This window comes from Narcine bancroftii, chromosome 1 (genome assembly GCF_036971445.1).
Source record: "Narcine bancroftii isolate sNarBan1 chromosome 1, sNarBan1.hap1, whole genome shotgun sequence".
In the NCBI taxonomy this organism is placed as follows: domain Eukaryota; kingdom Metazoa; phylum Chordata; class Chondrichthyes; order Torpediniformes; family Narcinidae; genus Narcine; species Narcine bancroftii.
Genome location: NC_091469.1, coordinates 328,275,358 through 328,299,916, shown reverse-complemented (window position 1 = coordinate 328,299,916; position 24,559 = coordinate 328,275,358). Strand labels below are relative to the sequence as shown.

At 43.4% G+C, this 24,559-nt stretch overlaps 1 long non-coding RNA gene across 2 annotated transcripts; it reads right to left on the bottom strand.

Moving 5' to 3' along the window:
- Positions 1–4,520: 4,520 nt before the first annotated feature.
- On the bottom strand, positions 4,521–24,007 carry LOC138748210 (uncharacterized). 2 transcript variants are annotated; one of them, XR_011347871.1, is made up of 3 exons: positions 23,728–24,007; positions 6,138–6,210; positions 4,521–4,633 (listed from the first exon to the last, which is right to left on the bottom strand). It is a non-coding gene; the product is annotated as an uncharacterized lncRNA (long non-coding RNA). The 2 variants fall into 2 exon arrangements; XR_011347870.1 differs by lacking the exons at positions 4,521–4,633; positions 6,138–6,210 and adding an exon at positions 20,063–20,297.
- Positions 24,008–24,559: the final 552 nt, after the last annotated feature.

Sequence of the window (24,559 nt, the reverse complement as noted above, 5' to 3'; positions counted from 1 at the left end):
AGCTGTGTGGTGGAAAGTGTGCTGACTAGCTGCTTTACGGCCTGTTATGGGGAAATCACCACCCCTGAGCGTAAAGCCCTCGAAAAGATAATGGACATTGTCCAGGACATCACAGGCAAAACTCTACCCACTATCAAGATCATTGACAGGGAATGCTGACTTTAGAGAGCAGCAGCAATAATCAAGGATTCTCACCACCCAGCACATGCTCTGTTCTCGCTGCTGCCATCAGGAAAGAGGTGTAGGTGCCACAAGACTTGTACCGCCAGGATCAGGAACAGCTGCTACCCCTCCACCATCAGACTACTCCACGACAAACTCAATCAGAGACTAATTAAAGGACTCATACTTGTGCATTTTATTGATTTTTTATTCTCACTCTATTGAACAGTCAGTTTGTATACATTTATTATCTGTTTACAGTTCTTTACTTGTTTACATACATACTCAGTGTACTTTTTTTTCCACTACCAATAAGTGGTAATTCTGCCTCACCTGCAAGAAAAAGAATCTCAGGGTTGTATCCAATGTCATGTATGTACTTGGACAATAAATCTGAAATCTGAATCTCAGGCTGTCATAGTTTAAATCAAGATATAGAGAGGATGCAGAGTTAACGGAAAAATGGCCGATGGAGTTCAATCTGGTTAAGTATGAGATGATTAATTTTGGTAGGTCAATCATGAAGGAAGAGTATATGGTTAATGGTAGGGTAGAAGGACAGAGGGACCTTGGGGTCCAAATCCATAGATCTCTCAAGGTCGCCATGCAGGTTGATAGGATAGATAAGAAGGCCTATGGGATGCTGGACTTCATTAATTGGGGGATTGAGTTCAAGTGGAGAGGGAATGTTGCAGCTCTATAAATCTCTGGTTTGACCACACTTGGAGTATTGTGTTCATTTCTGGTCACCTCATTACAGGAAAGATGTGAAAGCTATGGAGAGGGTACAGAGGAGGTTTACGAGGATGTTGCCTGGATTGGAAAGCATGTCTTATGAGGTGAGGTGAGCAGAGCTCGGGCTTTTCTTTTTGGATCACAGAATGATGAGAGGAGAATTAATAGAGAACTACAAGATTATAGGTGGCATATATAAGGTGGACAGTAAGCTGGAATCGAACATTTTGGCATCTGCAGTTTGGCACCGGATATTTTGGTGCTTGCATTTTGGCAATGGACATTTTGGTGGAAAAAAAAGACTTGTAGCACTTCAGAGATTTTGACGCTCACAGTTTGGCGCTGGCCTGTCTCCCCGCCCTACTCACCGTCTGCTCCTGCCTGAACCCATGGCAGTGAAACCCCGGCATTGCAGCTCTGCCTGAACCCCTGGCATTTCAGAAACTCCTTTCCCCCAAGAAACTGCTTCCCGGAAAACATTTAGGGATTTATTGTTATACTTATGATTCATGTATATACATTATCTGGCCACTCCCCACAGCGTAAGATGAATATTTACGTGCGGAACAAAGAATCTTGAAGATAGTGGAGAGAAAGAACTATTAGAGTAATTAAGAGGCTTTGCCCGTAATTTTGACTTAATCGATTCATTTTTTTAAATATAGAATTTTTAGTAATTTAATTAGTCATTTTTACAACAATTTGATTGTTTTTAACAAGTTTTTAAAAGTTTTAATAATTTTACATTCAATTAATTATATATTCCATTAGATGGAATTAAACTTACAATAAATATAATTAATATATCATTCTTTGGCTTGGCTTCGCGGACGAAGATTTATGGAGGGGGTAAAAAGTCCACGTCAGCTGCAGGCTCGTTTGTGGCTGACAAGTCCGATGCGGGACAGGCAGACACGATTGCAGCGGTTGCAGGGGAAAATTGGTTGGTTGGGGTTGGGTGTTGGGTTTTTCCTCCTTTGCCTTTTGTCAGTGAGGTGGGCTCTGCGGTCTTCTTCAAAGGAGGTTGCTGCCCGCCAAACTGTGAGGCGCCAAGATGCACGGTTTGAGGCGTTATCAGCCCACTGGCGGTGGTCAATGTGGCAGGCACCAAGAGATTGCCAGCTGTTGTTGGCAACTAAGACCTTCCATTGAAAAGGTCTTGACACAGAATTATTCAGCACCATGTGGTTTCAACTGGTATTGAACACCCAAGGAAGTAGTGACCACAACTAGACGCTGAAATCTCAAACATGAATGCTGAGTACAGAATCAGGATTATTGTCATGAACATGTGTCACCAATCTTGTTCTGTTATGGCAGCAGTATTGTACATTAGAGGTACAAAATTGCTAAAAATTCAATATTTAAAAAAGAATAAATTAGTGCAAAAGAAGATTTAAAAATAGTGAGGTAGTGTCTGTGGTTCATTGTCCATTCAGAAATGCAATGGCGGAGGGGGAGAAGCTGATTTTTGTATTGTTGGGTGTTCGTCTTCATGCTCCTTCCTGATGGTAGCAGAGTGAAGAGGGCATGGCCTGGATAGTGAGGGTCCTTGAGGATAGAGGCTGCTTTCTTGAGGCACTACCTCTTGAAGTGAAGACTAATGTCTAATATGGCGCTGGCCAAGTTTACAACCTTTTGTACCCTTTTCCTATCCTGTGCATCGGCCCCTGCATACCAGTCAGTGATGCAACCAGTTGGAATGCTCTTCATGGTTCACCTGTGGAAATTTGCACGAGTCTTTGGTGACAGACCAAATCTCCTCAAACTCTTAACAAAATTTTGCCACTGGCGAGCTTCTTCCTGATTGCATCAACATTCTTGCGCATTATCAAACTGCATGGTAGATACATGCTTATCTCAACCATGATCCTTGAGCATGTTTTTTTCATTTAGAGATATAGCACAGTAACAGGCCCTTCTTCCTCATGAGCCAAGCCCCCCAATTAAACCCACGTGACCAATTAACCTGCAACCCCAGAATGTTTTGAAGGGCAGGATGAAACCAGAGCACCTGGAAGAAACTACTGCAGGTCAAGGGGAGAACGTACAAACTCCTTACAGACAGTGGCGGATTTGAATCGGGGTTGCCGGCAGTGTAATAGCATTGTGCTAACCATTAGGCTAACCGTGCCACATTCAGTTTGTCTCTCCATATGGCCAATGAAGAGAGAGGATGTCTATCTTTTGCTACCTGCTAGGGTGATGAGTCTCAGAAAAGAATCTCAGGCTTGTTTGTCATGGCATGTAAGTACTCTGACAATAAATCTGAACTTTGAGTTTATTTGGCACAGTCTCTGACCTACAAGATATGGAAGCCACTGTGTCTACCAAGTATGGAGATTTTTTTTAAAAAAACAACTTGCGTTTGTTAATAGAGAAATGGAACTCGCCTGTATTTTGCTTGAAATTTTCCTCTGTGTTACAGAGAACATTTTCACATTAACTGTTCCAGGGAATAGCTTTGCATTCATTAATTAGCGTTCAGTTAATACTGCAGTGCAGTGAACAGAACAAAGTCTCCATGCATGGACAGATAATAAAGGCAGTGATATACAGGCGCATATTTTTAATTGCACTTTTTTTTACCAGCTCCCTCTCACTCTGGTGCCATCTTATAAAGATCCATAAATAGAACTATCAGTGCTCTGTTGGACAAGTGAAACATCGATTGTCCAGATTTCCACCAATTTAAATTCCTGGTTTCTCATCGTCCAGTCATTACGTCAGATTCTGGATGCAAATCCAGACCCGCCTGCCAGCTCACAGCCTCCCTCAAAGCTATACACATAATTGAGCAGGTTCAGGAATGAGCAGCTTCAGTTCAACATGACTGATGCGATTTAACAGAACACATAAAGGTCACCAGTGGATCTCTCCGTGGAATTAATCTCGCATGCTGTAGGAGGAGCATATCTGCAAAGGTGATTTGACAAGTGTATTTTTCCATGTATTAACATCAACTTATGTGTAGAACCATGCAGGAAAAAAAATGTTTCAGAGCCTTTCAGAATAAGGCTTAAAAAGATGACTTAAAATCAATTGATTGATTGCACTAAAGATCCTTTACCATCTTACTCATACTGAATGATCGTCTACTAATGTGCAGATTTTTTGGCTTATTCACAATAGCTGTAAATTGGTTGTGCTGCAAACACTTTTTACAGGAGCGTAACTGAGAGTGTTCTATCTGGCTACATCACAGTGTAGGATGGTAGCTGCAAAGCTTGGGACCAGAAGTCAACAAAGGATCATCAAGATGGATGAGTGAATCACTGGGGTCTCCCTTTTCTCTATTGACAACATTTACCAGGAGTATTCATTAAATAGGACTCCATCCTGCATACAGTATACTTGACCCACTAGCATCAGGAAGGAGAATCAAAATCAGGACTGCAGGCTGGGGAATAGCTTCTTCTCACAAGCTGTGAGATTGATGAATAGTGTCCTGTAACTGAGTAAATCATCCCAAATTATTTCTATTTATTTAAAATTATATATAAATGTGTATTTGTGGTGTGTGTGTGCGTGTGAGAGAGTGAAAAAGAGAGAAGGTTGTATATGTAATCAGATGATAATAAACTTGAACTTGAAATAATCTACCTGCAGGTTGAAAATATTCCTTCTTTCCTTTTAACAGCAGTTGCAAATTGCAATCTTTACTCCATATTACTAGTAATTTTCATGCAGCTTCAGTATTTTCCCAGGTGGTATTTTTTGCTGCGCTTGTTTCCTACTAAGAACACAAAGAGCAGGTTTTTGAGTCTTTATTTCCGACTGAAATGGAAATAGCTGTGAATTAAAATGTTATCCATTTGCTTCCCGACAGGGCCTTACTGATGCAGATGACAACCTAAATTAATTTGAAAAGCCTGCTCTGGTTCCTTCAGGTACCTGGGCCTTTATACTTACGACATTCGGAGTGAGATTCAGTTACAAATATGGATGTGAGGTAAGGCAAAAGTAGATTGTTGTGGAGTCAGTTTACAGGGGCTGCACTGCATAGTTGACGTAGCAGTTAGCGCAACACCTTTACAGCAATAACGATCGAGACCGGGTTTTGAATCCCATGCTTTATGCAAAGTGTTTGTACGTTCTCCCATGTCTGCATGGGTTTTCCCCGGGGGCTCCAGTTTCCTCCCACTGTTTGAAATGTACTGGGACATAAATTTGGTGACACCGACCAGTGGGACAAAATGGCCTGTTACCATGCTGTATGTCTAAATTTAAATTAAAAAAATTAAATTTAAACATTGTGGGTTGAAGGGCCTGCACTGTGCTGTAAGGATCTAGTTTCTAAACACATCTTCAATTGGATTCTATGGCATCCAAGCACTGGAAAAAATGCCCTTCTCTCTCTTCCCTTCCGAACCCCATATGACTGATGTGTTTTCAAGAGAGGCCTGTCAACAATCTCAGGTGGATTTCAGAGAATCCATCAGGCCTTTCCTCAGAAGAACAGAACATTTCTCCCTCACTTACATTAATGAGTATGACTACAATGGACAAGTTCTTTCCTTTTCTTTCTTCCAGTTGTTTCCTGGTCTGATGTCAAACCTGATTTATGTCACATTTCACCGAATGCAAATTTTATGCATTTGTTCTCCTTCGTGCTATGAACAACTATTTTATTCATATCCACAGCTTTCCAGTGATAAACTAATTATGCTGGCATCATGCTTGGCCTGTCCTATGCTGCAAACATAAAATGCTGTCATTTCCGCCCAATTGCTCTTATCTTAGGCGGCTGTGCAGCTCCCAGCAAGCGTGTGGCCTTGGTGTGTGGGCCAGCTAGCAGAGTGGAGTATTCTGTCAGTGGCAGCGAGGCCACAGAAACCCTGCTTGCAACAGCCCTGACCGTCTTCTGACTGTTTGTGCTCTCAAAGGTATAAAGGTGTTTGTATCTGCATCTAAATGCCTCCAATACACAGAGGAGTTCAGAAGAGGGTTCAAGCACAAAATGTCAGTTATATATTTTTATCTTTGTTGAATAAAGGACACTCTTTAACCTGCTGAGTCTCTCCAACATTTTGTGTTTTTACATCAGTCACGGTGTCTGCAGACTTTTGTGTTTTAGTTCAAAACAGTTGATATATTGTTGAAATCTTTTAAAATATTGCTTAAAACTTTTAAAAAATCAAGTGCACATCATTGAAACACATTTATCTGGTGCAAATTATCAATGCAAATAATATTAATTAAAATGTAGAATAAATATCAAACTCCTAAATTTCACTTACCGTATCCATGCAATTGACAACTGTGTTCAAATGAATGGTATCTGCTGGATACAATAGCCATGGCTGGGTAGAGCTGAAAGGATAAAAACCATATATGTATATGTATATATGTACAATTGTAGAGATCGGGCCAGAACATCGTGCGGCAGCAGACGCGGACAGAAATCGCTAAAGCGACTCCCAGGACAATGAACCGGCGGGGGTAGAAGCTGGAGCAGCATCAGACCAACAGCCCTAAAATGGCATTGGTCAAGCTGCCCAGCTAACTCAGCAGAAACAGGATGGGGAAGATCAATCAGCAAAAACAGAGGAAACGAACAGTATAAAAGCAGTCTTTCCAGCCCTAATAAAGGAGTGAGCTTAACCTGCCACACTGTGTCTGTGTGTGTGTGTTTCTTTGTACCAGTTGGCTACACCAAACAAAGTCTCCATGAGTACTGGCCATCATCCAGGAGTGGAGGGAAAGGTCAGATGAATCAACACGTGGGCGGCATGATTGGCGGTTAGAACAACACTTTTACGCTACCAGTGATCAGAACTGGAGTTTGAATTCCACACTGACTGTAAGAGTTTGTACATCCTCCCTGAGTCTGCGTAGGTTTCCCCGGGGGCTCCGGTTTCTTTCCACCCTTCAAAATGTTCCGGGACTTGTAGGTCAATTGGGTGTAAATGGGCAGCACGAACTCATGGGCTGAAAAGGCCTGTTACCGTGCTGTATGGCTAAATTTAAAATTAGCCTCCAGTGCACTCCATGCTACAATACTCTGTGAAATCGAGAATCCACCATTTGAACCTTACCTGAACCACTGGCAAAAGTTGAGAAAATTTTGGAGCAGTGCATTACTTTCACCTGCACTCTTGCTGGGACATACAATTGATTCTTTACAGTATTGTTTGTGAGAATCACTGTAGGATTGTGCAGCCCAGCTGAGGGTGGTCCTAATGGACATCTTCAACATCTCACTGCAGCAGTGAACTGTCATCACAGGATTCAGTCAGCCACCATAATCCTGTTGTCCAAGAGAGTGAAGATAACTAGATGAAATGATTATTGTCCAGTGGCCCTAACCTCTACGATCATGAAGTGCTTTGAGCGGCTGGTAATAGAACACATCAAATCTATTTAGGAAGTGACCAATCCTGGATGCTTAACATCTCCTCACTTGTCAAGAAAGGGCAACAGCGACTGCACTCCTCCTGAGAAGACTGAGACAGACAAGGCTACCACCCACCATTATGTCCACTTTCTACCGGAGCTCTATTTAGACCATCTGGCTGGCAGCATCAGAGTGTGGTGCAGTTGCTGTAGAGCCTCAGATTGGCAGTCAATCCATAGGACCAAAAGAGTGGGAGAGAGAATAATTGGGGTCTCACTTTCCCACTTTGGTGAGATTTATTGGAATCGTTGTCTAAAATGGGCTCGCAAAATCAGTGAGGATCCCTACCATCCCACATCCAGCATCTTTTTTCAGCTGTCCCCTTTGGGAAAGAGATACAGGAGTATCAGAGTTAGCACCATCAGGCTGAGAAAGAGTTTTATCCCACAGGATGTGAGAATGATGAACGACAGATAAACTTAAATATAACTTCCATGATTAATAATAATATATTTAACAGTAATATTTATTTATCATAATATTATTTTTAAGTACTGTGCATAAATATCACTTGTCTATGTGTTGTGTCTGCATGTGTGTTTGCAGTGTGTGCACCGAGGACCAGGGAACACATTTTTTCAGGTTGGACTTGTACAACGGATTATAAATACTTTAAACTTGAATTTGAACTTGAGCAGGTCTCTCATCATCCATAGGAGGTAAAGAGAGCCCTCATTGTGAACTTTCACCCTGGCCCCTCTCACCCACCCCTTCCCCCTTCTGGCTTCTCCAACTCTCTACTTCCTTCCTTCCTTGGATCCCTGCTACCCTCCACCTCCTGATGCACCTCATCCTCCTCCTTCCAACCCTCTCCATCCTACTGAACACCCCCCACCCCCCGCTCCACTCCAACCCCTGCCTGGTCTTCACCATCCCCATCCAACCTTCTCTACTCAGAGGCAGAACACTCTGTCCTCAGGAGAGGCCTCACCTTCATCCACCCCCCCCCTTCACCCACACCTCAACAAGTGCCATGATGCCAAACTCTTCTTCCAGTGGCTCAGTCTCCATGCCCTTTTCGACAAGCAGGATTCTCCATCCTCACTACAGACCCATTCTCCCATTTTAAATCTTCTTCCTCTTCCTGGACAACTCAGTCCAGCTTTCTGCCTGTTCTGGACCTTTAAATTTTTGGCTGCCGCTGAGACATCAACCATCTCACTTCATCACTCCCCTCACTCATAATCCTTCCTTGTTGATCATAGAGTGGTAATGTAAAAACACACAAATGCTGGAGAAACTCAGCAGGTCAAACAGTGCCTTTATGTAGCAAAGGTGGAGATACATCACCAACATTTCAGGCTTCAGCCCTTCATGAGGGGGAACATGCAATATGTCTAAACATAAGGGGAGAGGGGTTGGTGAAGGTCGGAGATGATAGGTGAAGGGGGGACACCACGGGTGGGGGGGGAGGAGAAGTCTAGGCTAGGTGGAGAGAGAAAGGAAGTAGGAACTGGAATAACTAATTGCGGGGCGGGGGGGAAGCAAGCTGATTAGTGGAATGCAGTGAACTCAATGTTCATGTCCTGGGGTTGGAGGGTGCCAGATGAAAACGAGGTGTTGTTCCTCCAATCTGTGAGTGGTCAGGGTGGGGTAGCATAAAAGGCCATAGACAGACATGTGAGCTTGAGAGTATAACTCAGAATTGAAATGGATGGCTACGGGGAGGTCGCTTTTGATGCGGACAGAGAGGAGGTGCTGGGTGAAGCAATCTCCTAATCTGTGACTGGTCTCTCCGATGTCGAGAAGGCCACAGAGGGTGCACTGAATGCAGTAAATTAGTTATTTGGAGGTACAGGTGAAATGTTGATTCACCTGGAAGGTCTGTTTGGGACCTCAGACCGTGGTGAGGGAGGAGATGTGGGTGCAGGTATTACACCTCCTACAACCACATTAGAAGGTGCCAGTGGGGGGGTGGGGCAATGGTTGGGGAGGGAAGAGTGCACAGGGAGTCATGGAGGGAGCTGTCCTTATGGAAGGCTGAGAGAGGAGGAGAAGGAAAAATGTGTCTGGTGGTGGGGTCCTGTGGTAAGTGCCGGATAATGTGTTGGATGTGGAGGTTAGTGGGGTGGTAGGCGAGGACAAGGGGGATTCAGTGTTTATTGTTTCTAGGGGCAGGGGGATCTAGGGCAGATGAGCAGGGAATGGAAGAGATGCAAGGGAGGGCCTTTTTTTTGTTCCTTGACAAAAAATGAGGTGTTGTTGTTTTTCAATTAACCACAGTGTCAGCAGAATCCTGTGTTTTACCCCCATACAGTAGTAACGGTTTTGCTCTGACTAAACGGCTGCTACGCAACAAATTCATAAATCTGGAGACTCTAGAAAAGGTGAACATGTTATGGGTGCAACAGGAGTTCAGAAAAATGAGTGGGGGGGCAACTCACAGAAGAATTTCAAATATTGAAAGGCCTGGTCAGAGTAGATGTAGCAAATTTGTTTCCCATGGTAGGGGAGTCTAGAACAAGAGAGTACAACTTCAGGAATGAAGGGCGCCCACTTAAGACAGAAATGCGGAAAAATTTATTGAGCCAGAGAGTGGTGAATCTCTGGAATTTGCTACCATAGGCAGTTGTGGAGGCCAGGTTATTGGGTCTATTTAAGGCAGGGATTAATAGGTATCTGAATAATCGAGGTATCAACGTTTACGGGGAGAAGGCAGGGGAGTGAGTCTGAGTGGGAGAAAGGATTGCTGGATTGGCGAGCACTCGTGATGGGCCGAATGGCCTATTTCTACTCCAGTATCTAATGGTCTTCAAGTCTAAGCGGGAGAACATTTGCCTCCGGCTCATTTGTTGTATGAAGTCTTATTCAATTGAATGAACATCACCAATCTTGTGAAGAAAGGGGAGTGCAGGTAAGTCTCTGACATAAGTTTATTTGAGTGTTTTAATTATTCGTTCCTATTTTATATTATTTATATTTTGACCAATTTTAATTATTTAAACATATATGAATTTTTTTTGAAATTATTCTGGAGGGGCATGTGAAAAGCCTTTGGTGGCAGTGAACTCAGAATGGCTCTCAAAGTATTCCTGAAGTACAATGCCAGAGACCTCTTTGCTGCCTGGATCCCATTCTCCCAGTGGGACTCTACATGTGTGTGGCCCAGAATTAGAAGTCAGATGGGATAGCCAGTGCAGTCCAGACAGAGGGCAGGATCAAGCTCAACCCACCCCTATCTAATGAGTCAAAGTCTAACCATTGGACAGCATGGTTAGCGTAGAGGTTAGGACAACGCTGTTGCAACACCAGTGACTTGGACCAGGGTTTGAACCCCATTCTCCCGTCTCTGCATGCAAAAACATCAACATTTAAAAATTGCCACAACATTAATATGATGGAATAAAAATTCCAACAAACTCTTGAATAGGACTCTGGATCACCTTCCTCTGGTAAACTGCAACAGCATATGGGAAGGTCTTAAAAGTAGAGAACTGTCAACAGTTAAAAATGTGTTGGGAATAACGAAAAAGAAAACAGCTTGCCTAGTTTACAGCATCTGAGCATCTGCTGCTTCTAAGCTGCTTCTAATCTGCTCTAAACAAGCCTGTTTCATCTCACTTCACCAACTGACAGTGTTTGGCATTCAAAGAAACGAAGGCAACAGCCCAGAAAAATGCTACCAGAAATTGTGCTTAGTAGCCTTGGCAAATCTGCAGGAAGATGCTGTGTTGGAAAAGCTGATCTCTTGTGGATCTCATCAGAGCATTAAGGGGGTGGTGAGGGGGATGTTGAATTCTGCTACTGAATATTAGGGTTCAGATGATGGATTGAGAGATTTGCTTTTGAAAGATGACACCGTGATAATAATGCTTCCCTTTTCCAAAATCCGTCAGCTGGAACATTGGCTCTTCCTCCATTTTCAAGTGCCATCAAATGACTCTTCAAAGTTCAAACTGATTCTCGGAGAGGAGAACATACATGACATCACATACAACCCTGAGATTCTTTTACCTGCAGGCACGGCATAATATATTCTTTTCACAGTGCAAAATACAACTGTACTCAAGATATGCATACAAAAGAGAGAAATGTAAACCGACTGTGCAATACAGAAAATAAAATATTCAGTAAATATATATTTAATATAAGAGTCCTTAAATGAGTCCCTGATTGAGTTTGTGGTTGAGGAGTCTGATGGTGGCGGGGTAGCAAGTTTTCCTGAGTGCTGCAAGTCTTGTGACACCTAAACCTCTTTCCTGATGACAGCAGGGAGAACAGAGCGTGTCCTGGGTGATGTGGATCCTTGATTGCTCCTGCTCTATGTGTAGATTTTCTTGATGGTGGGGGGAGTTTTGCCTGCTAAACTGTCAAAAGATGATCAAATCCCACGAGAAATCTTAGAGGTTCAAAACTGAATGATTGTCGACTGTGTCCTTGTCCTCCTGTGAGAAGTGGGGGAGGTAATGAAGAATCCAAGGACCATCACTCCTTCGAAAGTCAGGCAGAATGGGCTGCCACAAGAATCAAAGGATATTGCTGCTCTGTGTGTTTGGGAGTATGCTTATGAGGGTCTTCGACAAGTGCCCCATATTGTCATGGAGAGAGGTTGCCTATAGAGCTAATTAAGTGTTGGAGCATGTGATGGGGAGAATAGGTTCAAAAGGTTCCAAGAATAAGAAGTCCTGGACATGTGTCAGTAGGAAACAATGGTCTTTATTTACATGAAGGAGAATTTGTAACAGGGAACACACTCCCACACATAGACAAAGCAACTACCCACAAATCCACAGAACGAACGCTGGTTAATCACTGATAATTGAGTGAAACACGATAAGTTGCAGATGCAGTAAAAACACTGAAATGCTGGAGGAACTCAGCCAGTCTTTTCAGCACCTCTAGGAGACAGGTATATTGCCGACGTTTCAGGCCAGACCCTCCCCCCCCACCGACCCCCACTTCTTCAAGGTAAAATCAGAAAAGGCAGAAGCAGGAAAATCTCAGAATTCAAACAATGGAGGAGGAATCCAGACCAACAAAAGGTGGTAATTGATTGTGATAAGGGACTAGGTAGAATTTATCATGTCTGTGCAAAAGGAGAAATGGAAATGGAGGGAAGATGGGGAAGAAGGAAGGGGGGGAGGTGTTTTAACGAAAGCCAGAGAAGTCCATCTTAATGCCATCTGGTTGGAGGGTGCCCAATCAGAAGATGAGATGTTGTTCCTCCAATTTACAGGTGGTCTCAGTCTGGCAGTGCACGGACAAACTGATAATTGCTTCTCCTGGTAAATCATTGATAATCGCCCCACCCGATTGCAGCGCGAGGGATAAACAAACAGTACCCGCCAATCCTCTCACAAGCAGGCACAGCACACTGAGTAACTAAAAGGTATAAATTTGGTTACAACGGGTGCGATACCCCAGTCTCCCTCGGGTGCATACCAGAAATAATCCCCATCCTGTACCGACATATACCTCACAACAGGTTCTCCAAGCATCACTCACAGCTCAGAAACCTGGATGTCCATCCAGCATTGCCCATGGACCACAACCTGGAGTGGAGTTCAGAGGCAGTGATACACTATCAATAACTCCAAAAGACTAGAAGTTACTTGACCACAGGCTTTTATTCCCATAAGACTGCAAGTGCACTCATTTTGCTGGGCCGATTCCAGGGTTCATACTGGAGGAGTAACCACTTTTATTAGGGAATTCCAAGGGGAGGGGTCACAGGGTTAGTCAGCAGGGAGGCAGGCCAGCCACATACACAGAGACAGTACAAAAATGGAACAAATAGCATTACCATGATATCACCACAGATAGTTTCAAGACCAAAAATGAAAGACCACTCCTCATGGTGGGTTTCAAACTGAAGCTGGATTGGCAGGGATGGAGGGGTGGAGTAGTGGTCCAGGTATGTACACATGACCCATGAGGACCACTGGTGTCTGGAGGAGCAGTCCAGGTGTGACCACATGACCTAAGAAATCCAATTGCAAGGCAGATTTCCTGTGGATGGATATAACCTTAATTGACATGGGGAAATGAACTTCGACCTGCCTCCTGCCTGACTGGTCAGATGACCCTCCAGGAGCAAGCACATGTAAATTACTTTGTTCGGACCAGTTTCCTGCCCGACCTGTTGGATAATCCTTTGGATAACAAAGCAAGGCAACCTCTGTTGTAAATAATGGAACAAAAAGAACATAGCATAAAATATGGCATTTTCCCTTGAAAAAGACACTTCAGTGAGAGCTGCATTTGAAATAATTTTTTTTAAAGTTCATCATCACAAAATTCTTTCCATTTTCAAAGAGTTTCACAACGTAACGAAGACACACAAGCTGTGGAAAGTGACACCTCATCAGAGCTTAATATTACCATTGGCTCAAAGCAAGGCAAGATCCTGGTACCCAAAGGGTTTGGCAGTTTCTGTTTATCTGAAATGTGTTTTCCAAAATAAGATGAAATTTCAATTTCTATTTCCAATTGATGGAGGTTTATTTAATAAAAACTACATTTGGAGTAAAAATCATATTGTCCACTCAATGCTGTGGTCTGAACTTGGCAAATACAGCAACTCCCCTGATTTGTGCTCACAAGTGATTTATTTCTTTGATGGCTGCTCCATACAGGTTTTAAATGGCCTGTTAAAGGAGCCAATGGTGTTTGTAAGTAAAATCTTGCAACCCACGGGACCTTGCCCAAGATGGCGGCGCCTGAGCTCAGCCACGAGGGGTTGCTGACTCCATGGGAGCAGCAGGCCAGCGCAGGGTACCACAAATAGGAAGAATTCTCCCCCTTCCCATTGAGAAGAAGTAGAGGTGACGACGCTACAGGACAGTGACCACAGCAAGAGTCCAGCGAGGGGCTCGGTGGCTAAGGGACCCATAGAGGCTGTGGATAACTTGAGGTCGGGAGACACCCACAGGTTGAAGGCTGCTGGAAACTGCCTCATGGGAACCAGGTATTGGACCCAGGATTCGAGGGCAAGAAAGGCTCCCGAAGGGCCTCGGCCACTAAAGGCTTCCTGGTCATGTCAGATCTGGAGATCAGGTTGCCAATAAATCCAAAAGGAGTCTGTGCAGCTGCCGAGACGACAGGAGTGCTGGAGGTGAATCCACAGACACTCAGTCCCTGTTGCTTTGCTTTTTCTCGTACTGTCAGATGCACTGGGCTGCACTGATGGTGATTCGTTGTCTGCCTTACAGGAGGCAAAAAGCTATTTTGTGTAATTTTACATATCCTGCACTATTACATGACAATAAAGGAATCTTTTTTAAAAAAATGAGTGCAATGGCTGAAAGCAGCTCCAGGGAATTATCTAATAGAATGTTGGCTGTTTAAAACTGAGTCTGGGAGATGGTCTGCTCAGGACACTGACATTCCAGTGCAGATCCTTTAATACAGCGATTCTCAACAGGCCCACAGTACATTTAAGGGGAAACCACAAAATGAAATCACACATTTATTTTTTTTGTGTAGTTGGTAGGAGAGAAGTATGGGACTTGATTGCATCACAGGGAAGGGGGCCCATAAACTTTGAGCAGAGTCCAAAGCGGGCCACAGCCAAAACAAAGGTTGAGAATGGCTTCGTAATGGATGCCTTATTCCTGAGCCCAGCACAATGGGTTGCTCTTTATTAAATGAGTTAGTAATGAAGTCTGTTAGCTGCTGTCCACAGTGATGAACCTGCAGGTTCCCATCTGACACTGGACATATGTCAGGTGTACTCAGTGATTGGTGCCAGGTGTCCCTGGGACGATTTCCCTATGGCAGGTCATTGACCCAAAAATTATCTTTCCTGTCATCCAATGTGAATAAAATGGCTTTACGTGACTGAAAATGGAGATATGAGCGCTGTCTGCCGTAGATCATGTCAGGCTTTCTAAGGATGTGCAACGAATCCTGCAGTGGGGGTGGTCAATCAGTACTTTCCCTTTTATGACTTCAGTGGGCGCCAGCCAAGTTCAGCGATGCTAGACTTAGGAAAAGTTACAAACAAGAGAATGTGGTTGAGCCTGGATAAACATAGCAATCGTGTGATGAGATACATGCATATATTTGAGGTGCAGCTTACTCTGCAATTGGACCCTCATACTTCACAAGTCCTGGATACAATTTCTAGTAGTATCCAAGGCCCACCGAATTGGTCTCCACTTACCTTGACTCTGTTTTATCCCCCAATCCAGACCCTTCCCACCTACATCCGTGATACCTCATATGCCCTCCATCATTTCAACAACTTCCAGTTCCCTGTACTCAACTGCCTCATCCAATCATTAGACACCTCCACCCAGCATACTGAAGCCCTTTGTTTCTTCCTCAACAACAAACCCAATCAGCCCCCTTCCATCACCACCCTTCTCCAGCTGGCAGAAACTGTCCTCACCCTCAATAACTACTCCTTTGACTCATCCCACTTTCTCCAAGTTACAGGGGCAGCCATGGGTCCCAGCTATGATTGCCCTTTAGTTGGTTACATGGAACAACCCACGCTACAAGCCTACACAGGTAAGGCTCCTCAACTCTTCCTCCACTATATTGCCGACTACTTTGGTGTTGCCTCATGTACCCATGATGAGCTCATCAATTTCATCCACTTTGCTGCCAACTTCCACCCTAACCTCAAATTAGCAACACTGACCCTTTCTAGATCTCTCTGTCTCAATCTCAACAGACAAACTCTGGACAGACATTTTCTACAAACCCACCAACTCCCATAGCTACTTTGACTAAACCTCTTCACACCCTTCTCCTTGTAAGGATTCAATTCCTTTCTCACAATTCATGCACCAACCATGCCTCCCCTAATGCCATTACAGTGCCAGCGATCAGGACTGGGGTTCAGATCCATACTGTCTGAGAGCAGTTGGTATATTCTCCCTGTGTCGGCATGGATTTCCTCTGGGGACTTCAATTTCCTCCCACCCTCCAAAATGTACGGGGGTTGTAGGTCAATTGGGTGTGATTGGGTGTCACGGCCTCCTGGGCCAAAATGGGCTGTTATCGTGCTGTATGTAAAATGTACAGGGGGTAGTAGGTCAATTGGGTGTGATTGGATGTCACGGCCACCTGGGCCGAAATGGGCTGTTATCATGTTGTATGTCTTAATTTTAAAATGTTTTAAATTACTTAATTTCTTTTTGACGAAGAACAATTTTAATCATGGAGTCATGACAACAGGTCCTTCAGCTCACCAATCTGCACCAGCCATCCATTTATATTAATTCCATTTACTCCCCAGATTCTCATCGATTCCCCCCTCCATCCCTCCCCCCCCCCCCCAACCATTTACAATTTACAATTTACGGTGGCCTGTAACCTCCCCGCCTGGATATCTTTTCAGATGTGGGAAGAAACTGGGGGGTCTCAAGGAGACTCACAGAGAGAATGTAAAAACTGCACATGTAGATCTCTGGGCTTTAATGCAGCAGTTTCACAGGCTGAGCTGTTGTACCACCCAAATTAGTGATCAATGGTGATGGGAGAGAAATTGGCAAACTGTACATTTCTAAATTTTGAAATGCTGGATGTCAGAAATAAAACTTCTCACACATGAGTCTCTTTAAAACTGATGACACGACAAGCTTTATTTACAAGTCTGCAGAGTTGGACTCAACTGGCTTCTCACCAGTTAAGCCCCGATACATACAGTGCATTGATTTTTATACCCTTATTGTTTGCCCTTCCCCTTCTTATTAATACTGTTTTAATTGGTTAGTATTACAAAAGCATTCTAAGTATAACTGCATTTTTAATTATCACGTTCGTTACGTATGCTGTGAACTCTACATACACTAAATTCTGTTTCTCACCCTTCTTATCAATCTTTTGTCTCCTGCATGTCTCTCACTATGACCATGAAAAGATAGGTTTAAAATAACATATTCAGCTGAACCTTTTGTCCTTGGCTGCTAGTAAGCTCCCTGTCCGTTCTGGCTTCCCTTTTTATGATTAATCATCACATTTTAACTTAAGTCATTTTAACCTAAATTCTCTATATAACAATTGGGGGCTCGTCCGGGATCTACACTCCGGCCGTGAGGGGAGGCGAGAAGAGGGACATCGGAGGCGGTGCACCCCGCTGAGTTCAGCGGCTCCTAGTCCCTTGCTCGTCGCTTCGGGCGGCTTGAGCGAGTGGTATCCGGACAGGGTGACACGACAAGACGGAGAGGAGAAGGGTGACGGTTCAATCCCCGGGAAGACACCGGTAAGTGACGACTTACGATTGTGGTGTGGGGATTGGGTAACAGGTGTAACGGGATACACCTGTTTGGATAAAAACCTAACGGAATAGATTAAGTATAGATCTTTTGTCGTTGTGTGAGGACCCTGTCGCGGGACTCTAGGATAGACCCCAGGGAAACCTCGGCGGTAACCGAAGGAGGGACAGCACCTCCGACGAAGTGCCGAGAAGAGAGGGGTCAACCCCAGGAAAACCTCAGCGGTAACCGAAGGAGGGACAGCACCTCCGACGAGGCGTCTGAGAGGAAGGGAGTAGGGTCCAGAGCGAGAGGGTCCTCAGCAACGATAAATAGATCTAGGTGGGAAAATGGGAGGATCAAAATCTAAGGGCTCGTCTGAAAATTCAGGACAATTCCTGGGAGTACCCCTTGACAGCCCTTTGGGGAGAATGTTTGAACTCAGCAGGTCTCATAAGAAGGGAAGATATATAACCTATGTTTTGGGCCTGAACCCTTCTTTAAGGTATGAGCAAAAAGCAGACAAACATCTGAATTAAAAAGCTGGGGGAGAAGGGTAGTAGACAGGGCAGGTGGAGGAGTACAGTCCAACAGATAAAAGGTGCTAATTGGACAGAGATGGAACAAAGGAGAAAGGAATGGTGAGAATTAACAGGGGGAGTGGGTATGGGTTGGCTCTGTAAAAGCAATGCTGGGGGAAAGGAGTCAAAGGGAAAATGGGAAGAGCAAGGATCAGAGCTAGAGGAGAAGAGAAATAGGGAAGAGAGAGGGAGCTAATGGAAACTGGAGGCCAAACATTAATTCCATCCAGTTGGAGGGTGGCCAGACAGAAGTTGAAGTGTTGTTCCTCCAATTTGTGGGTGGTCTCAGTCTGGCAGTGCATGAGACAGTGGACAGACATGTAATGGAGTGGGGAATTGAAATGGATGGCCATTGGTCTGTACTCCTCCCCATGCCCTTTCTTTCCTTTTCCCCAGCCTTTTAAGTGAGATGCCTGCCTGCTTTTTGCTCATACCTTAAAGAAGGGCTCAGGTCCGAAATGTCAGTTCTACATCTTAAACACCAGTGGAGGCTGTAAGACTCCAGCACTTCTGTGTTTTGCAATCACAGTGTCTGCAGACTTTCATGTCTTACACATTTTAAAAATTTTGTCCTTTTCTGCTGTCTGTATCTCTTAACCAGTTTCCAAATTAGCATACATTTCTATGGGAGCATATATTAGGAGCCCAATAGAACAGCACCTATAGTCCCTGTAGAAATCTATGCCCATGACAATTGCCTTGAGCTTGTGCAGTGCAGGCAGCCCAGATGATACCACAAGCATCTAAATCTATAAAATCAACCTTTCAAGGCTGGGAATATGAAGTTTTCAGAAAAAAATCTCTTAATTGATCTCATCCAATGCTCAGTTGCTGCATCCTGAATTAGCAAATCCCTTTAGTTCATCTGTCACCACTCACCTGTACAGGCCTTGAAATTAACATCTTAAATTTTGCATTCAAGTATCTCCAAAGCTTCATCTCCGTTATCTTCTCCACCCAACATCACTGCACTAAAGAGATGAGCTTTTCCTCCATGATGTCTTGGCTCTATAGCCTTTTATTTCCCTGTCCAGAATACCAAAAGATCATAAGATATAGAAGCAGAACTGGTCAATCAGCCCATCATCTGCTCTGTCATTCACTACGAGCAGATCCATTCTGCCACTCAGCCCCACTCCCCTGCCTTCTCCCCATAACCCTTGATATCTTGACTACTCAGACACCTATCAATCTCTCCATTAAATACACCCAATGACCTGGTCTCCACAGTCACACGTGGTAGCATATTCCAGAAGTTCACCACTCTCTGGCTAAACAAATTCCTCTGCATTTCTGTTTTAAACAGGTGCCTTTCAATCCTGAAGTTGTGCTCTCTTGTCCTTGACTCTCCTATCATGGGAAACAACTTTTGAAGAATAGATCTGGACTCACTGCAATTCGCCTACTGCCACATTCCCTCCACACCAGATTCAAACTCACTGGCTCTCCCCTCAGCCCTGGATCACTTACACAACAGCAAAACCTACTTTTCATTGACTACAGCTCAGCTTTCAACACTACCATGCCCTCATTACTGGTCAACAAGCTTCAAGCGGGCCTCTGTACCTCCTCTGCAACTTGATCAGAAGACCACCGTCAGTACGAGTCGGAAACAACGTCTTCGCCTCACTGATAGTCAACACAAACAGATCTCGAGGTTGTGTGCTCTCCTCGATCTACACCCATGACTGTGTGGGCAGGCACAATCAAAATACCAATAACTTTTCCACATCAGCTTTGTCCAGGCTTTTCATGATTCAAAGTGCTTCCACGAGGTCTCCCCTCATTCTTCTGAACACCAAGGATTATAAACCAACAGCTGTCAAACTTTCATCACACTATTGCTCAGACAGACTCCAGTTTTAGAATCCCCTCTTTGAAAATTCCACTGCTCTACTCATCTCTCTTCTTGAAATGTCTGGTCACTTTATCTAGCATCCCTTTATCTCCCAAATGTCATGTGAAGAACACTGGAATGTTTTACAATGTTATGGATACAAATAAGCACAAATTCCTATTGTTACTTAAACTGACAAGTGGTATTGATTTTAAAGACATAAATTGCTAATTTATGGACAACAGCATGTGAGTTTTGTGAAGGGCAGCAATGGTTAGCGCAATTATGTAACGCTATTATACCAATGTCCCGAGTTCGAATCCGGCACTGTATATAAGGAGTTTGTACGTTCTCCCCGAGTCTGCGTGAGTTTGCTTCGTGACATGTTCATGAAAATAAATGCTGATTCAGATTCTGATTCTACTTCAGTTTCTTCCCACCTTCCAAAATATAGAGGAGATGTAGGTTAATTCGGGTATTTAGGCAGCAAGGGCTTATAGACTGGAAGGGCCTGTTACCGTGCTGTATGTCTAAATAAAAAAAAAAAAATTAAAGGCCTAAATTGGTCAGTGCACCTCTTCTCAGTGATGTGATCATCTTCTGATTCAGCCACTTTAGAAGAGCAATCATCAAGGATCCATGCAGGTCATGCTTTGTTCTCACTGCTGCCATCAGGAAAGAGGTGTAGGTGAAACAGGACTCACACCAACTGGTTCAGGAACAGTTGCTAACCCTCCACCATCAGACTCCTCAACAACAAACTCAATCAGGGGCTCTTACTTTGCACATTATTTATTATTGAATACTTATTTTCTGCAGTTTGCACTTTTTTCTTTGCTTACATTAGTCACTTTTGTAGATGTATCTTTTCATGAGTACAGCTATTTTGAACTACCAAAAAGTAGAAATTCTGCTTGGCCAGCAGGAAAAAGAATCCCAGCAGTGTATGTGATGTCATCTCTGTACTCTGACAATTAATCTGAACTTTGAACTTTGACCCAGGAATCAGAACACCTGCATGTGGAATTCACTGGATCAGGGAGCTACAGGTTTTAATAGGGTTGCCACTTTTCCACTAAGCTAACCATTAGGAAATCCCTTCCTCTCCAACACTCCATAAGAAACTGCCTTTTGAAGATTCATTTGCAGCAATCAGAAAATTAGAAACATCCAGCATAATTTAAAGTTCAAAGTCCTAAACTTTCCTCCCTTCACTTTGTACAGATGTTCTTTGTGTTTGCTTATCCCACCCTGGGAAAAAGGTGATGATACCCCACCTCATCTATGCCTCCCAGAATCTTGTAGATCTCTATAAAGTAACCTCTCATCCTCTTCAGTCCAATGAGAAAAGTGCTAGCTCTGCTAGCCTTGCCTCACAAGACTTATTTTCCAATTCAGGAAGCATCCTTTTAAATCTCTGCACCCTCACCATATCTTCCATGTCCCTCCTGCAATGAGGTGACCAGAGATTGTAGAGTTGACAGTTCTCAAGTTCCCCAGAAACAAAAAGAAAATGAGTCATACACATTGATAATGGTGGTTGTTTACTTTAAGATACGACCTCCAACACACCTTCTCCTCTGGTGTCCCCCAAGCCCTTTCAGAAAGGCTTGTATACTTCTGATGTATGAAACATGTGCTTATTCATCTGGGAATGATCAGTTCTCATATTACTTGTGAAATAACCAGCTGTTGATAATCGGTGCATTATTGCATAATAATTACAATTCACCTAGACCGAAGGATATCACACTCCTCCACTGAACAACAGATATAATTATTAGTTGAAGTCAAAAAAACTATGAAACCTCAGGCAAATTAACTCTCTCAGCAACATCTCAAAATTAAATAATTTGTTTAAATGCCTTATACAAAATTGGTATTTCACAAGAATGTTCAACACATACTTTGAGTAATGCCTGCATGAAATTACAATCTAAGAATCTGTCCAACATCCACCAGTAATTAATTCTCTTCTCCCATTGGAACCCTAGCCATTGTTTTGGCTTTTGATTTTGCTCATTCAGACTAGGTTTTCCAAAGAGACAGTAATGCACAAGCTATATTGGATTGGTCTCCTGTTTCATGACATCATTCTTCAAGTGAAGGAAAGTTGCCTTCATTAGGGTTAGGGTTAGGGTTAGACAACAGATTTAGACATCTAACAAGTGCAGAGTCAGAATTAGAATTTACTGTCATGAGCACATCATGAAATTTGCTGCTTTCTAGCAGCCTAACAGGTGCAAATATTGCTGTAAATGACATTTAAAATAAATAAATAAGTGCAGAAGTGAGGTAGTGTTCTGTGATGGTGGAGAGGAAGAAGCTGCTTTTGGACTGTTGGGTGTTCATCTTCAGGCTCCTGTATCTCCTTCCTGATAGTCATAGTGTGAAGAGGGTGTGGCTTAGGTCAGTGGTTCCCAACCTTTTACTTTCCACTCACATCTCACTTTAAGTATTTCCTATGCCATAAGTGTTCTGTGATAAGTAAGGGATTGCTTAAGGTGGTATGTGGGTGGAAAGAAAAAGTTTGAAAACCACTGTGTTAATCGTAGCTAATTGACTCGTTATGCACAGGGTTTCATAACTCCAAAGGAAATGGGCCAGTGACAATTTTTCTCAAGCAAAATATTTCAGTAACAATTCGGTCTCGAGCAGTGATTTTCAACCTTCCCTTCCTACTCACATACCACCTTAAGCAATCACTTACTAATCACAGAACGCTTATGGCATAGGGAATACTTAAAGTGGTATGTGAGTGGAAATTAAAATGTTGGGAACCACAGGCTTAGGTGGTGAGAGTCCTTGAGGATAGAGACTACTTTCCTAAGACATGGCCTTTTGTTGATGTCCTCAATGGAGTGAAGACTAATGCCCTTGATGGCCCTGGCTGAGTTTACAACTCTCTATGGCCTGTTCCTGTCCTGTACATTGGCACCTTCATACCATACAGTGATGCTACCAGTCAGAATGTTCTCCATGGTGCACCCATAGAAATTTGGAAGTCTTTGGTGATACAATTGTTATTCAATCATTCAGCCTTGGCTGATCTGTGTCTCGAGTCTATTTTTTTTCCGTAGCTTCATATCTCATTAACACATTTATCTAATGAATATTTTGGAGAGAGGAATTGTTTTCTTTTTATCTATCTTCCCCATGCTACAAGTAAGTCAGAACAATATATCACAGATACATCACAGAATGAGTCCTCCTGGCTGACTCCCAAATGGATTGTCAGCTGAGTCCCAAATGGATTGTCTGCCACCTCAATTGAACAGGGAAAGATGTCGAATATCTAAATGTTTATCATTGTTTAAGAGGTTACTTATGCATGGAAACACATTCCATGGAGGTGTAAAGCATGCTGTTGGTACCACATATAGCATTGCCACATGAATTGAAAGGAATTTCATGCCATATGTCTTAGGCGTTTTCAGAAAGTAACTTCAGAATTGAAATTTTTTGTCATGAACATGTCAGAAAATCCATTGTGTTGCACCAGCGTCACAGTGCAAACATTTATATAAATCACACTACAAAATAAATAAAAGTAGTGCAAGAAAAAGTTAAAGTAAGGCTCTGTTTGTGGTTCATTGTTCATTCAGGAATCTGATGGCAGAGGGGAAGAAACTATTCTTGTACTGTTGGGGGTTCATCTTCAGGCTCCTGTACCTTTTTCCTGATGGTAGCAGTGTGAAGAGGGCATGGCCTGAGTGGTGAGGGTCCTTGATAATAGAGGCTGCTTAAGACACCAACTCTATTAAATGTTCTCAATGGAGTAAATCTCCTCTGCACCTTCTCCATATCTTCTACATCCCCCCTGTAATGAGGTGACCAAAAATGAACACAAAACTCTAAGTGAAGTCTCACCAGAGATTGTAGAGTTGATGGTTCTCAAAACAAATAGAACTCTTCACATGAGTCACGCACATCGAAAATGGTGGTTGTTTACTTTAAGATACAACCTCCAACACACCTTCTCCTCTGGTGTCCCCCAAGCCCTTTAGTAAAGGTTTGTATACTTCTGATGTATGAAACTTGTCCTTATTCATCTGGGAATGATCAGTTCCCATAATTCTTGTGAAATAAGCAGCTGTTGATGATCGGTGCATTATTGCATAATAATTACCTGTGATGGTGCTCGTGATGTCACAGGCCAAGTTAACCACCCTCTGGAGTTTTTCTTTCTCTGAGCACCTCTGTACTGGTCATTGAACCAACCAGCCACTATGTTCTCCGATGTACCGAATCGCCTCAAACACCTTACAAAGTATAGCAGCTGGCAGGCCTTCTTCATGATTGCATCGACATGGAAGCTCCAGGACAGATCCTTGGAGATGTTCACACCCAGGAATTTGAAGTTCCTGACACTCTACACTGATGAGGACTGGTTCCAGTTATCCTGATTTCCTCATGAAGTCAACAATCATCTCCTTGATTTGTTAACGTTGAGTGCAAGGATGTTGGTATGACACTGCTGAACAAGCTGATCTATCTCCCTCCTGTACATTTCCTCAAAGCTGTATGTGATTTTCCCGACAACTCTGGTGTCATCAGCAAATTTGTAGATAGCACTGGAATTTTGACAAGCTGCAGTTATGGGAAAGTAGACCAATGGGCTAACCCTGCATCCTTGAGATGCGGCTGGGTTGATCGTATGTTAGGAGGAGACACTTCCAAAACTGTGGTCTTCCGATAAGGA